General features: G+C 40.3%; 1 non-coding gene across 1 annotated transcript; it reads left to right on the forward strand.

Annotated features, from left to right (window-relative positions):
• Window positions 1-6,589: 6,589 nt before the first annotated feature.
• Window positions 6,590-6,697, forward strand: LOC120110033. The gene has a single exon (XR_005510810.1). It is a non-coding gene; the product is annotated as a small nucleolar RNA R71 (small nucleolar RNA).
• Window positions 6,698-14,372: the final 7,675 nt, after the last annotated feature.

Below are 14,372 nucleotides of genomic sequence, written 5' to 3' on the forward strand. Positions count from 1 at the left end.
CTGGTCTTATGGTGGGGGAAGTATTTGTTAAAGAAAACCTGTGTCATCTCATCCCAAGATCCTATTGACCGCGGTCTCAGTGAATACAACCAACTTTTCGCTCTATCTTTCAGAGAAAATGGAAAAAACTTAAGTCTAACTGCATCTATTGTACCGGGTTGACTATGAAAAGTCGCCACTACCTCCTCAAACTCTCTAATGTGCACGTAAGGATTTTCATTCTCTAAGCCATGAAAGGTAGGAAGTAACTGTATCATTCCTGGTTTAAAATCCTGTTGTGGGACATTGGGTGGGAACATAATGCATGACGGTGTGGCTGTGCGTGTAGGATGGAGATAGTCCTGGAGAGTCCTAATGGGCTGATCTTTGTGATTGCTCATGGTGTTAGAATTAGATGGCGTATCGGGCAAATTCACAGGAAAAGTGTCAGGTTCTAATTCCGGTCTTCTTGCAAATCTACCTAACTCGTCTCTATGCCTACGCATGCAACACAAAATATATGTATATTATTTTTATTTTATTTTATTTTATTTTTTTTGCACAATCAAATCAAAACTATGAATGAAATAAACTGAAGACAAAAAGCAAGAAAAAAAAAAAAGAAGAAGGAACGAGGTTACCGCTTTGACGAATTAATTCAGCAAACCTATTCCTTGAAGCGCTTCTTGTACCGTTCTCCCCGGCAACGGCGCCAAAATTTGATTACGCCCAAAGAATAACGCGGCTATCGCAGTATATATTGGGGTGTCGATTCCACAGGGAGAAGGTAGGAACACTAAAAGGAACTACAAAACTAAAAAGAAATATCAAAGCAGTAAAATGTGATGTGAATGTTTAAAAGTAAATTGACAATTAGATTGTAGTAGTGAAAAGATGTGACCAGAATTAATGGCAGCAAAGCATCGGAAATTCCTCACTTGAATCAGGTAATTCCATTCATATTTGATCCATTGGATAACTCAATTAGAGATCATAGCACCAGATTCTCTAATTGGAGGATATAGCATTACAATCAAAATATTTAGTGATAATTCTAGAAAATCATTCTCCTCTTTTAAAACCAAGGATTGTTATCCTTTTAGACTCAGATTCAAAGACAAAAATATACCTAATGGCAATATTTCAGCAAAAAATCACACTAACTGGATAAACAATCAAATCTAGATATAATCAAGCACCTCAACAATTCTATAGAAAAAGACATGGCTGAATCTATGAAAAGAATAGGTTCAAGATTATTCCAACACAAGAAAGATCTATGGATGAGAAATGATAAACAAAAATTGTATCAACATGAGAATCTATTATATAGATCAAATATAAATGAAACTACCATCATCCAAGCGAGTTCATCCCTAGCTTCACCAAAGAATTAGCTCTCCATGAATTTTTGGCTCCTCTTGATGATTTCTTTGTAATGCAGCCTTTTTTTTCTTTAGAACGGCGTGCTCCCCAAGTATATATATGATTTTGGGGCTAAAAACCCTAGGAAACACGACTTAGACACGTTTGCATGTGTTTTTCCGACTTTACCCTCGAGCACCAACGTCAGCATGAGGTTCGGGAGACTCTCCAGATCGCATCTGATCTTCAAATTTTATGTTCTTATAGTCATTTGAAAGCTCTGGAAGTCTAGTTTCCAACAAAATTTGAATCATCTCAATTGGACTTCTGTATCTCCCGAAATCATCAAAATACTACATAAAGGTCTGATCTGTCAGGGCCCAGGCTGGCGGTTTAGGGAAACCTAACTTTGCAACTTCATAACTTTCTCTCTGGAGCTCCAATTGACCTGATTCTTGATGCATATGAAACCTCAACATGTCTACTTCATCTCCACTAAGTTTCATTTCATTCGGACTGCAATGGGATATTCAATCTTCTTAACTCCATTCCTACAATAAAATCACCAAAATCAATTAAGACTTGGACACTTTGTGAAGTAAAGTTCAGATTAGAAAAATATCATAAAAATATTCAAATCATGCTTAAGTCTTAACAATTTAGCCTAAAGTGGTAGTGTTAAAAGGTACATTTTCATGCACCTATCACACCTCCCAACCAGCTTATTGCTAGTCCCTAGCAATTTAAGCGAAGAAAAAGAACGGACTATATCCAACCCAGTGTAGACAGCTTTTGCATGAGCTAAGCAATAATATTCAAGTATAACAAATAAAGTACTCGCAAGAGATCAACAATACTATCAAAATCAGTCCATCAAGAGCAACTCCCAGAATTCGTGTGTGTGTGTACTCTAAGCCGTAACCATCTTACCACCAACCCTGACACATACAACGTCGAGAACATTTCAAACAAAAGCTTCAACTCCATATCTCACAGGTATAATATTCAATAGTAGACTGGTGTAAGGGGTCTCTCTATGGAGTTGAGAAAGGGTGTTCACACAAATATATGAGAAGGCAAGTGTTCATGAACAAGCAACAAACAAGCATTGATCTTATGATAGCATCACCAACCATTGGGAACTCAACCATTCTTACCACAAACCCACTTAGGATCAAAAAGTTCAATAATAAAAGGTTGTAATGAGGCTAAAGTTAAGTAAAATAAAAATAATAAAAGGATGGATAAGAGAATTCAAAAGAACTTTCCAGTACATGCTAGAGGTCTTCACAAGATATAACATCAAGCACAACTTCCTCAAACCGCTTGTACCTTTTTTTTTCTTTTCTCTTTTTTTTTTCTTTTTTTTTCACGCTAGTCATACCATTTGGTTATTTCATCAACAACTTCATACTAGCATTTTGAACCTGTGACAAGCAGTTTGGGAACCAATAGAATCATTTTCAGAATGGAGATTAGAGCCTGAGACATTTTCAAGGCCTGTGGTAATAGAAAGCTGAAGCTGCTGGTGGAGTTGATTTGTTTCTTTGTTTCTTTCTCTTTTTTTTTCTTCTTCCTTTTTTTTTTTTTTTTAACACAACCTTTGGTTGCAATTATGGAGTCCATTTCAGCAAACCTGCCAGCACCAATGAGAAACCACCACAGTACATCCCCTTTCTTGTCTTCATTATTTGCGGACCAATTATTTATCATCCCTAGCATGTACTTGAAAGTAAAAGGTAGGAAAGATATAATAATTTAGGCTCAACTCCAATGTGGAGGGGGGGGGGGGTAAGGACATATGGGTTTACAAAGGAAAGGGTTCTTTTTTTTTTTCGGCTCAAAATGGCTTCTAATGGATAAAATATGGGTTAGCTTGAAAGGCTCAAACGTTCATCCTAAATTGACCTTCATCATCTCCTAAGTATAATCAACCAACATACCACAAACTGTGCAATAAAAATTCCCAATAGAGCAACCAATTCAAAAAAATCAATGAACGCATGCCACAAGTCTCTGAACATGATGAACTCTCTCTCTCTCTAATACTCACCAATGCGTAAATACTTAAGTTTGAGAGTTCTCTAATTGTATGCATTGAACATCCATCAAACCACAAGTCTTAGATGCGTGCATAAAAAAAGAATTCAAAGGGTGTCTTAATAGTGTGACTAAGATAGAAAAATTGACTCCAGCAAAAATACTCTGTAATCATTTGTTTTTTTTTTAAAGCAAATTCATGCAAAAACATATACACATGGGCTGCCCTCCCCCAACTAAAACATGACATTGTCCTCAATGTATGGAAATAAAAGCATAGAAAACAAAATAGGATAGAGGTCACCTGATTAGCGGAGCACAAATCCATGGTAAAAACAGGAAGCTGGCAAACCTGAAAATTAAACTAAGGAAACCAAACAAAATAAAACAAAACAAGCAAAAACAAAAACTGAAACAAAGACAAAATAAAGAAAAACAAAAAGAAACAAGGAAAAAGAGAAACGTACCTGCATGGGCATAGCATCACTGTTCGTAGACGGGGTCCATGAGAAGAATATCTTCCTCTACTGGAGCCTCTTTCTCAAGGACCGGCTTGAGTCTCTGGCCATTTACCTTAAGCATCCGACCATCTCTAGGATCTTCTATCTCTACCGCTCCATTCTCAAATGTATGCTTTACCACAAAAGGACCAGTCCACCTAGATCGTAATTTACCAGGGTGTTTATGAAGCCTAGAATCATATAAGTATACTCGTTGATTAGGTGCAAACATTTTTCTAAGAATATTTCTATCATGAAATGCCTTCATCTTAGCCTTGTAAATTTTAGAATTTTCATAAGCTTCATTTCGCAACTCTTCTAACTCGGTCATCTGGAACTTCCTAAGCTCACCGGCTTCAGGTAAATCAAAGTTAAAGTTCTTAATAGCCCAATAGGCTCTATGTTCTAGCTCTACCGGTAGGTGGCAAGGTTTACCAAAAACAAGCCTATAAGGTGACATGCCTAGGGGGGTCTTGAAAGCTGTACGGTATGCCCAAAGTGCATCAGTTAATCGCAATGACCAATCCTTTCGGTCGGGGTTAACCGTTTTCTCTAAAATACGCTTAATCTCTCTATTAGCAAGCTCTACCTGCCCACTTGTTTGAGGATGGTAAGCTGTAGAAATCTTATGCACCACCCCATACTTCCTCATCAATGCTTCAAAGGAACGGTTACAAAAATGTGTACCCCGGTCACTAATGATAACACGTGGTGTACCAAAACGAGACAACACATTTTCCTTTAGAAATTTAATTACTGTCTTATTGTCATTGTTCCTACAAGTTGCAGCCTCTACCCATTTGGACACATAATCTACTGCAACAATAATATATAGATAACCAAAAGAAGGAGGAAACGGTCCCATAAAATCTATACCCCAGCAATCAAAAATTTCTATCACTAAAATTGGATTCAAAGGCATCATATTACGACGGGACAAAGCTCCTAATTTTTGACATTTCTCACAAGAACGACAATAAACATTTGTGTCTCGAAACAATGATGGCCAATAAAATCCACACTGCAAAATTTTTGCAGCGGTTTTCTTCATAGAGAAATGGCCTCCACAAGCTTGGGAATGACAGAATTCTAAGACACTTGCTATCTCATCATCTGGGACACATCTCCTCATAATTTGGTCAGGACAGTACTTAAAAAGATGTGGATCATCCCAATAAAAAGAACGTACCTCTGTTAAGAACTTCTGCTTATCCTGTGCATTCCAGTCTGATGGCATCTCACCTGTTACCAAATAATTGACAATATGTGCAAACCACGGCATGGAGGTGATAGAAAATAATTGTTCATCTGGAAAATCATCACGGATCGGTGGTGTATCTGTAGTATCCTCAAATATTAACCTTGAGAGGTGATCAGCCACCCCATTCTCTAAACCCTTCTTGTCCTTGATGGTTAGATTAAATTCCTGCAAAAGCAAGATCCACCTAATTAATCGCGCCTTAGCATCCTTCTTTGCGAGAAGGTACTTAAGGGCTGCATGATCTGTAAAAATTGTAATAGGCGAGCCAATCAAATAAGCACGGAATTTATCTAATGCAAATACTACAGCTAGTAGTTCTTTTTCAGTAGTAGAATAATTCATTTGAGCACTATTTAAAGTCCTACTAGCATAATAAATGACAAAGGGCTTTCCCTCTCTCCGTTGACCTAAGACAGCCCCTACTGCGTAGTCACTTGCATCACACATAATTTCAAAAGGTAAACTCCAATCTGGTGGCTGCATAATGGGAGCTGAAGTGAGCTTCCCAATAAGCGTTTGGAATGTCGCTTGGCACTCTTGTGTGTCCTTAGGCTTGGGAACCCTTTCTATAACCTTACCACTTCGAGTAGTTATGGAATTAACCTCCTTAAGATCTTGCCTATCAGGGTTAGAAGTTTGTGCCATATGCTGACCTTGGGGATTGGGTTGAGCTTGCGATGGAAATTTTCCTCGCTCATTTACGGTTAAAGCACTAATCAACTTAGACACTTGACTCCTAATCTCTTTATTTTCTTCAACCACCTGAGTAATCATTGATTCAAACTTCTGGTTTGTCTTATTCTGAGCCTCAATAGAAGCATGTAGTGTGTCCTCTAAAGGATTCCTAGAAGATGGGGCATGGTATGGAGGTGTAGAATAAGCTCTAGGCAGCTGTGGTTGTGCAGGATGTTGCGGGTCAGATTTCCAACTAAAGTTAGGATGGTTCCTCCAACCAGGATTATAGGTATCTGAAAAGGGTGTAAAAGGCTTCTTGTACATACCTAGGGCATTACAATGTTCCTCATACACACCCCTCATTTCAGCAAATGTGGGACAATCCTGAGCTAGGTGATCCACTCCACCACATACAAAACAGGGTCCATGGGACTCAACACGAGAAACAGTATGTGTAACCTTTGTATCCTTTGTTTTTAAGGCCTCTAACTCCCTAGTCAGAATTTCTATCCGGGCCTTGAGATTATCCTCCTCTCTAAGATGGTAAATTCCTCCACTAGAAGGAGTAGCTGTAGGTCGTGACCTACTAGTACTATCAGTCGCACTAGGTCCTGTCCAAGTATGAGCTTTCTCAGCTAGATCATTCAGGTACTCTATGGTCTCATCCGGATCTTTCTGCAAGAACTCACCATTACACATCATCTCTACAAATTGGCGCTCTCTAGGTGTAAGTCCCTCATAAAAGTAACTAACTAAACGCCAACTCTCATAGCCGTGATGAGGACACAAGTTCAACAAATCTTTAAACCTCTCCCACACCTGATACAAAGTCTCACTATCCTTTTGTGCAAAGGTTGAAATCTGTCTCTTCAAACCACTGGTCTTATGGTGGGGGAAGTATTTGTTAAAGAAAACCTGTGTCATCTCATCCCAAGATCCTATTGACCGCGGTCTCAGTGAATACAACCAACTTTTCGCTCTATCTTTCAGAGAAAATGGAAAAAACTTAAGTCTAACTGCATCTATTGTACCGGGTTGACTATGAAAAGTCGCCACTACCTCCTCAAACTCTCTAATGTGCACGTAAGGATTTTCATTCTCTAAGCCATGAAAGGTAGGAAGTAACTGTATCATTCCTGGTTTAAAATCCTGTTGTGGGACATTGGGTGGGAACATAATGCATGACGGTGTGGCTGTGCGTGTAGGATGGAGATAGTCCTGGAGAGTCCTAATGGGCTGATCTTTGTGATTGCTCATGGTGTTAGAATTAGATGGCGTATCGGGCAAATTCACAGGAAAAGTGTCAGGTTCTAATTCCGGTCTTCTTGCAAATCTACCTAACTCGTCTCTATGCCTACGCATGCAACACAAAATATATGTATATTATTTTTATTTTATTTTATTTTATTTTTTTTGCACAATCAAATCAAAACTATGAATGAAATAAACTGAAGACAAAAAGCAAGAGAAAAAAAAAAAAAGAAGAAGGAACGAGGTTACCGCTTTGACGAATTAATTCAGCAAACCTATTCCTTGAAGCGCTTCTTGTACCGTTCTCCCCGGCAACGGCGCCAAAATTTGATTACGCCCAAAGAATAACGCGGCTATCGCAGTATATATTGGGGTGTCGATTCCACAGGGAGAAGGTAGGAACACTAAAAGGAACTACAAAACTAAAAAGAAATATCAAAGCAGTAAAATGTGATGTGAATGTTTAAAAGTAAATTGACAATTAGATTGTAGTAGTGAAAAGATGTGACCAGAATGTTAGATGTATGCCCTAGAAGCCAATTTGGCTGACACATTGTTGATTCTAGGGACATAATTTTGTACTTGACTATTTATTATTGAATAAATAAAAGGCATCTTTTTCATTCATATTGTTTATGTGTCTATGAATCGTCCAAGAAATTAATAAGATGATGATACATATTCTCAAGAGTTGAGAATTTGAGCCATGTATCATTGGTGATTAATTTCTAAATGCTCCTGATCAAAGGATCATCACGAGGACGGTGATCGATCCGATCAGTGCACAGATCACTCTCCTTCTGGATGGACGAGACTTGAGTCCACAGTGTAGGGACACTGAAGTGATAGTGCAGGTGCTTGTTAGAGAACAAGGGTACTGAGCGTGACCAATACAAGAAGTCACTTGGATGTCTATCCACTCGTCAGTGACTTGCTTGATGTTGCAGTAGTGTGACTGGTCCTTTGACCTGCGGCGCTTCGGCTACTCACAGTGAGGTTATTGTAGTTTGACTGCACACATACATGGTCTCTAGCCATATGGGTCCATGCAGTGTAGATTGGCTGCAGTAAGTTCACTGTAGGAGTAGGGTATGCACCTATATGGAATCTATCGACCTTGATAGATAAGGAGAGATCCTATGTGATTTATAAGACTGAGTTCGTAAGACCTCGGCCGGGGCAGTATGCACAGTGGAGAAAGAGTTTTTCACTATCGAACTCGAGTCGAATAAATCTTGACATATGACAGACGATGGGGTTTGACGAGTTGTCCATGACCTCCGTCCTGTAGGGATCCACGATAGTAGGACTGTATCACATGTTAACTGCACCTAGAGGTTCATCATTCCATTCTGCTGGGTAGCCACTACATGCTGCTAGGTGTCACTGGTGGATGGTGGGACTCATAGGGATTATCTTGATGATCGATAAACCCTAATGAGTTGAGTTGGAATCGTTCCAACCCATTGAAAGGAGTTTTCAATGATATAGTGATAGAGATCACAATATATCTCACTACCAGTCAGAATAGAACCTATGGGGTCACACACACTAGAAGTATTGACCGATCCGATGGTTGAAATCGTGATTAGGAATCACAAGAAATCAATTTGATTGATAAGAAGTTGAAGAAGGAAAAAGAAATTAATTAATTGGACTTGAAACAAGAATCCTACTTCGGGTAGGATAACTAGAGTTCTAATTGGATTAGGACTGGGATTCCTACTTGGAATAGGATTCCTCAATCCTAATGAGATTAGGAGTTTTGAATTAAAAATTGGATTCCTACTTGGAGTAGGATTCCTAGAAATCCTAATTGGATTAGGACTTCGGATTCAAGTAGAGTCCTAATTGGATCAGGACTAAAATTAAACAAATCCTAATTGGATTAGGATTCCTTAAGTCCAAATTAATTATTAATCTAATGAATCAACATGACTCCTAATTGGATTAGGATTGAAGAGTTCAATTGAGTCATGGTTCATTCAAGTCCTAATTGGATTAGGACTAGTATAGATTGAACCCAATTTGGCCAATCCTAATTAGATTAGGATTAAACCATGAGAGAGGCACCTAATCCTCTTTGGAAGAGGATTAGGTTAACCAAGTAAGAGGGGCATCAGCCCCTCTCATCTTGGATGGTGCGGATTGAAGGAGAGAGAGGGGCCGGCGCACCCCCCTTTCTTTCTTTGGAAAACCATCTAGGGCTCCTACTTTGGAGGAGCCCTTGATGGCTATAAGAAGCACCATGAGGCCGGCGCCCTAGGTATTGGAGCCATCCTCCTCTTGCTGCCGCCACCCTCCCCTCTCCTCTCTTGGTTCAGCCGCAAGCAAAGGAAGAGCAAGGTCCAAGCGTTGGCGTCTTCCTCTTCCTCCAATCCTTCTTCCAACGCAGGGAAAAGAAAGAAGGCTGCAGAAGCTGTGTTCTTCTTCCTTGAGTTCCTTCTTCTTCTTCCTCCTCTCAAGCACTTTCAAGAGTTGAAAGAAAGAGAAGAGATCAGCCATCAAAGGAGTCTTTGCAAGGGAGCTAGCACCCCGGGAAGACAAGAAAGCTTTGATCGGTTCTCTACTTCGTGTGGATACCCGTAGAGGCCGGACGTTTGAACGGCTTCAAACGAACCCTCTTCCAAAACCACGAATTCAGATTCGCGGTGATCATCTACCCGCGCAAGGTGAAGATTTGATCTTCCTATTAGTTCTAAAAGTTTTAATTCTTACCTAATTACGAAAGGTCTCGAAACAAACGTTCATGCGATGAACGTCGAACCCGTGCATGCCGATTCCGCTGCCATCTGAAAATTTTTGAAATATCAGCGGCATGGGCGGATTCCCAACAGTGGTATCAGAGCCTAGGCTTCGTAGATTAAGGTAAGAATTAAATATCTAAAGGCATATTAGATCTGAAAATTAAATGATCATGCATGCTGAAAAATTCTGCATGCAGATTTTTCAGGGGTGCTGATTTTTACATGTTGATTTTTATGTGATAAAAAGATGATTCTAATTGCATTGTTAATGGGATTACAAAGTTTAGAATCATGATTAGCATGATCAGCGGCCTATGTCATGATATAATCAGTTAAGTTTCAGATCTGAAAATTATAATTGTAGCATACGGTGATGATCATAGGATTCAACCCCTTTTGGTATCAAATGTAATGACCTGCGATGTGATCTGCGATGTCATGTAATTTTTCAGATGCTTGCATGCATCTTATTTGATGTTTTGAGAGGCCTGCGTGCCTCCTAAAAGGAGATGTAAATTATTTTTATTTTTATTTTACATCTGGTTGTATTTCTGTGATGTGATGTACATCAACGATCAAGTTGAAGCAAAGGCATGAGATGAAAGGTGATCTAAGCGGTTGATGGCGATGGGATCAAGAGTTGATCAAGGATCGAATCAAGGAAGCTTGGATCCAATTCAAGAGTTGAAGACCACTTGATCGATTGATGTGCATGTGCTTGTAATACGACCTAATTAGAATCCATGATCATCACCTAGTTAAAGTTTAGCTTTAATTATTGCCGCGATTATAACTGCCTGCAATGCGCCGTTTGCATGTGATGTGAATGAGAGTCGGGTAGATAGGTCTACATGTGATGTAGCAAACCCAATTGAGACCTAAATCAAAACCTCCTCAATCAAGTCGAGAGTGAACCGACATGAGCAAGTCATATTAGATTAATTGATCTAATTGGTGTCTAGGAAAGCATGAAAGGTGGTTACTTAATTAGGACCTTACTCTCTGAGTAAGGGGAGCCTCCCACCTGCTTACCTGGCCAATTGTTCGATTACCTCTTATGAAAGGCTCAAGTTGCAAATACTAAGACCTGATTAACCAATATTAAGTCAATAGGTCTTCCACTGTAGTAGAGCTGCTAAGGCCTTTCTGATGTTGACTTGTCTCGGCTGGATACAGTGGTCAAGTTGCATTGGGGGGCTGGACCTCTCTATAGACATGAGATGTTGTAGGGTAAAGGTGGGGTTGGGCACCAATAACTGTTAGGTGAGGACCCAATGACGACTTTATTCCTACGGTTATACGGTGGGTCTGACTTAACTAAGAAATGAGACCAATAACTGTTAGGTGAGGTCTTCATGGCTTAGAGACCAAGTTGCACTGCAACATGCTTGAGAAGCATTGTACAAGAGTTGTACACTCATCCATCTATGTGTCACCAATAACTGTTAGGTGAGGTGGCATGTAAATTGGTGGGACCGCAGTACCCACTAGAAACCCTAGTCGTGTGGGATTTCCGTTTTCCTACCAGGGGAGTGTGAGGAATTCGAGAAAATAGTGGGAGTCACATTTGTTCTAAAAGACCTTAGGACAGATTAGGATCAAGTACAAAAGTCTAACTAGAATCTTTACTCTCTGCAGATACAATGTCGGCTTCAAACCCTTTGACCCGTATTCTTGAGACCAACCGACTGACCGGAACCAATTACAAGGACTGGCTTAGAAATCTCAAAATAGTTTTGGACTGTGAGAAGATAGGCTATATACTCGATTCAGATATCCCCACATTACCAGCACGTCCCACTGATGTTCAGCGTGAGATGCATAAAAAGTGGTTGGATGATGACATTAGAGTAAAATGCTATATGATGGCATCTATGTCTAATGAACTCCAATGCCAGCATGAAAATATAAAGACTGCTAGGGACATACTGGCACACCTACAAGAGTTGTATGGTGAGCAGAGTCGCACAGCTCGTTTTGAAGTGTCCAAGAGGCTTTTCAAAGCGAAGATGCGCGAAGGGCAGTCTGTCCATGATCACGGTCTGACCATGATCAAGGACCTAGAGGAGCTTGAGAAGCTCGGTATGGACATGCACAAGGAATTGCAAGTGGATTTGATCCTACAGTCACTTCCTGATTCATTTGGTCAGTTTATAGTAAACTACCACATGAATAAGATTGAATGCACTAAGACTGAACTAATCAACATGTTGGTAACTGCTGAGGGAGCCTTGAAAGGTTCAAGGGGCAATGTCCTCGCTGCTGAGTTGACTTCTGGTTCCAAGAGAAAGTCTACTTGGAAGAAAAGGAAGCCTACAAAGAAGCAGAAGAAAGACAAGAAGCCAAAGAAGGAAGTTCAAAAGAAAAAGGCTAACGACAAAGGAAAATGTTTCCACTGCAATGTCGAAGGCCACTGGAAGAGAAACTGTCCTTCATACCTCGAGAGCCTGAAGAACAAGAAAGGTGACGCACCTTCAGAAGGTATAGACTTGCTCATAATTGAAACTAATCTAACGGTTTCTTCTACTTCTAGTTGGGTTATAGATTCTGGTTCTAGTGCTCATTTGTGCACTACCATGCAGGGTCTAAAGGAAAGTAGAAGGCTGGCGGAAGGTGCGGTAACCCTTCGGGTTGGCAACGGGGCAAAAGTTGCTGCTGTGGCTGTGGGCACCTACCATCTGCGACTACCGTCTGGATTTAGTTTAATACTTAGAGACTGCTATTATGTACCTGTTGCTAGCAGAAATTTGATTTCTGTTTCATGTCTAGCACAGGAAGGTCATGTTTTTACATTTGACAAAGACTGCTGTTCTATTTATTTGAGAAATAAAATAGTCGCACGTGGTTTTATGATTGACAGTCTCTACCATTTACATATGGATGTATCTGTGAATGTTACCGAGCAAGATGTGAGTGCCAAAGGATCCAAAAGATCCAGAGATGAGATAAACCAAAGATATTTGTGGCACCTCAGACTTGGCCATATTGGAGAAGATAGAATGAACAAAATGGATAAAGATGGGCTCTTAGGCTCATTGACTTCCGAGTCATATCCAGTTTGCGAGCCCTGTCTTCAAGGAAAGATGGCCAGACTACCCTTTGTAGGACATGGGGAGAGGACCACTGAAATACTTACCCTAGTACATACAGATGTATGTGGCCCATTTGATGTGCTAGCCAGGGGACGTTATTCTTACTTCATTACCTTTACCGATGATTATTCACGGTATGGGTATGTGTATCTTATGAGACACAAGTCTGAATCCTTTGAAAAGTTCAAAGAGTTCAAGAATGAAGTAGAAAAACAAACTGGAAAACCTCTTAAGGCTCTTCGATCAGATCGAGGAGGAGAATACCTTAGTGGAGAATTCCGGGACTATCTCAAAGAAAACGGCATAGTCTCACAATGGACACCTCCGGGAATACCTCAACTCAACGGGGTGTCAGAGAGGAGAAATCGGACCCTATTGGATATGGTCAGGTCCATGATGAGCTTCACTGATTTACCTATGTCCTTTGGGGAGATGCCTTACTCACAGCGATTTATTTATTGAATAGAGTTCCCTCTAAATCCGTTCCTACCACACCGTATGAGATATGGCATGGTAAGAAACCAAGTCTGGGTCATCTCAAGATTTGGGGATGTCCGGCCCACGTCAAACGACTACAGGCGAACAAGTTAGAGGCTAGGACCATAAGTGCTCGTTTTATAGGATATCCTAAAGAGTCATTAGGATACAATTTTTACGTCTCAGAGGATCACAATGTGTTTGTGAGCCGTCATGCCATCTTCTTGGAAAATCAGTTTATCCTTGATAGAGGCAGTGGGAGGAAAATTGAGCTTGAAGAGAAAGTCTCTGAAAAGCAACGAGTCATGGATCCTATAGAACCTATTCATAAGGAGCCAGTACACGATGTCCCTCAACCACCTCGTAGATCTAGTAGAGTCTCCCATCCTCCCGATAGATACTTAGGTATACTTGAAGAGGATACTGAGGAAATGTTCCTAGTGGGAGATAGGGATCACATACAGGATCCCAAAACCTACAACGAGGCGATATCTGATATCGATTCCGAGAAATGGCTGGAAGCTATGAAGTCAGAGATAGACTCCATGCATTCCAACCAAGTCTGGACCTTAGTAGATCCACCAGAAGGTATTGTACCTATTGGATGCAAATGGATCTACAAAAGGAAGATAGGTTCGGATGGAAAGGTAGAGACCTATAAGGCAAGGCTTGTGGCGAAAGGGTATAGTCAGCGCGAAGGCATTGACTATCAGGAGACCTTTTCACCTGTAGCCATGCTAAAATCCATCCGAACATTGCTTGCCATTGCAGCATTTCATGATTATGAAATCTGGCAGATGGATGTGAAAACTGCTTTCCTGAATGGATATCTTGATGAAGATATCTATATGGAACAGCCTTTGGGTTTCACTTCCAGTGATGGAGATCACAAGGTCTGCAAGCTGCAAAGATCCATCTATGGACTAAAGCAAGCCTCTCGAAGTTGGAACACTCGTTTCGATGATGCAATCAAAACGTTTGATTT

Source organism: Phoenix dactylifera, chromosome 2 (assembly GCF_009389715.1).
Source record: "Phoenix dactylifera cultivar Barhee BC4 chromosome 2, palm_55x_up_171113_PBpolish2nd_filt_p, whole genome shotgun sequence".
NCBI classification, from domain to species: Eukaryota; Viridiplantae; Streptophyta; class Magnoliopsida; order Arecales; family Arecaceae; genus Phoenix; species Phoenix dactylifera.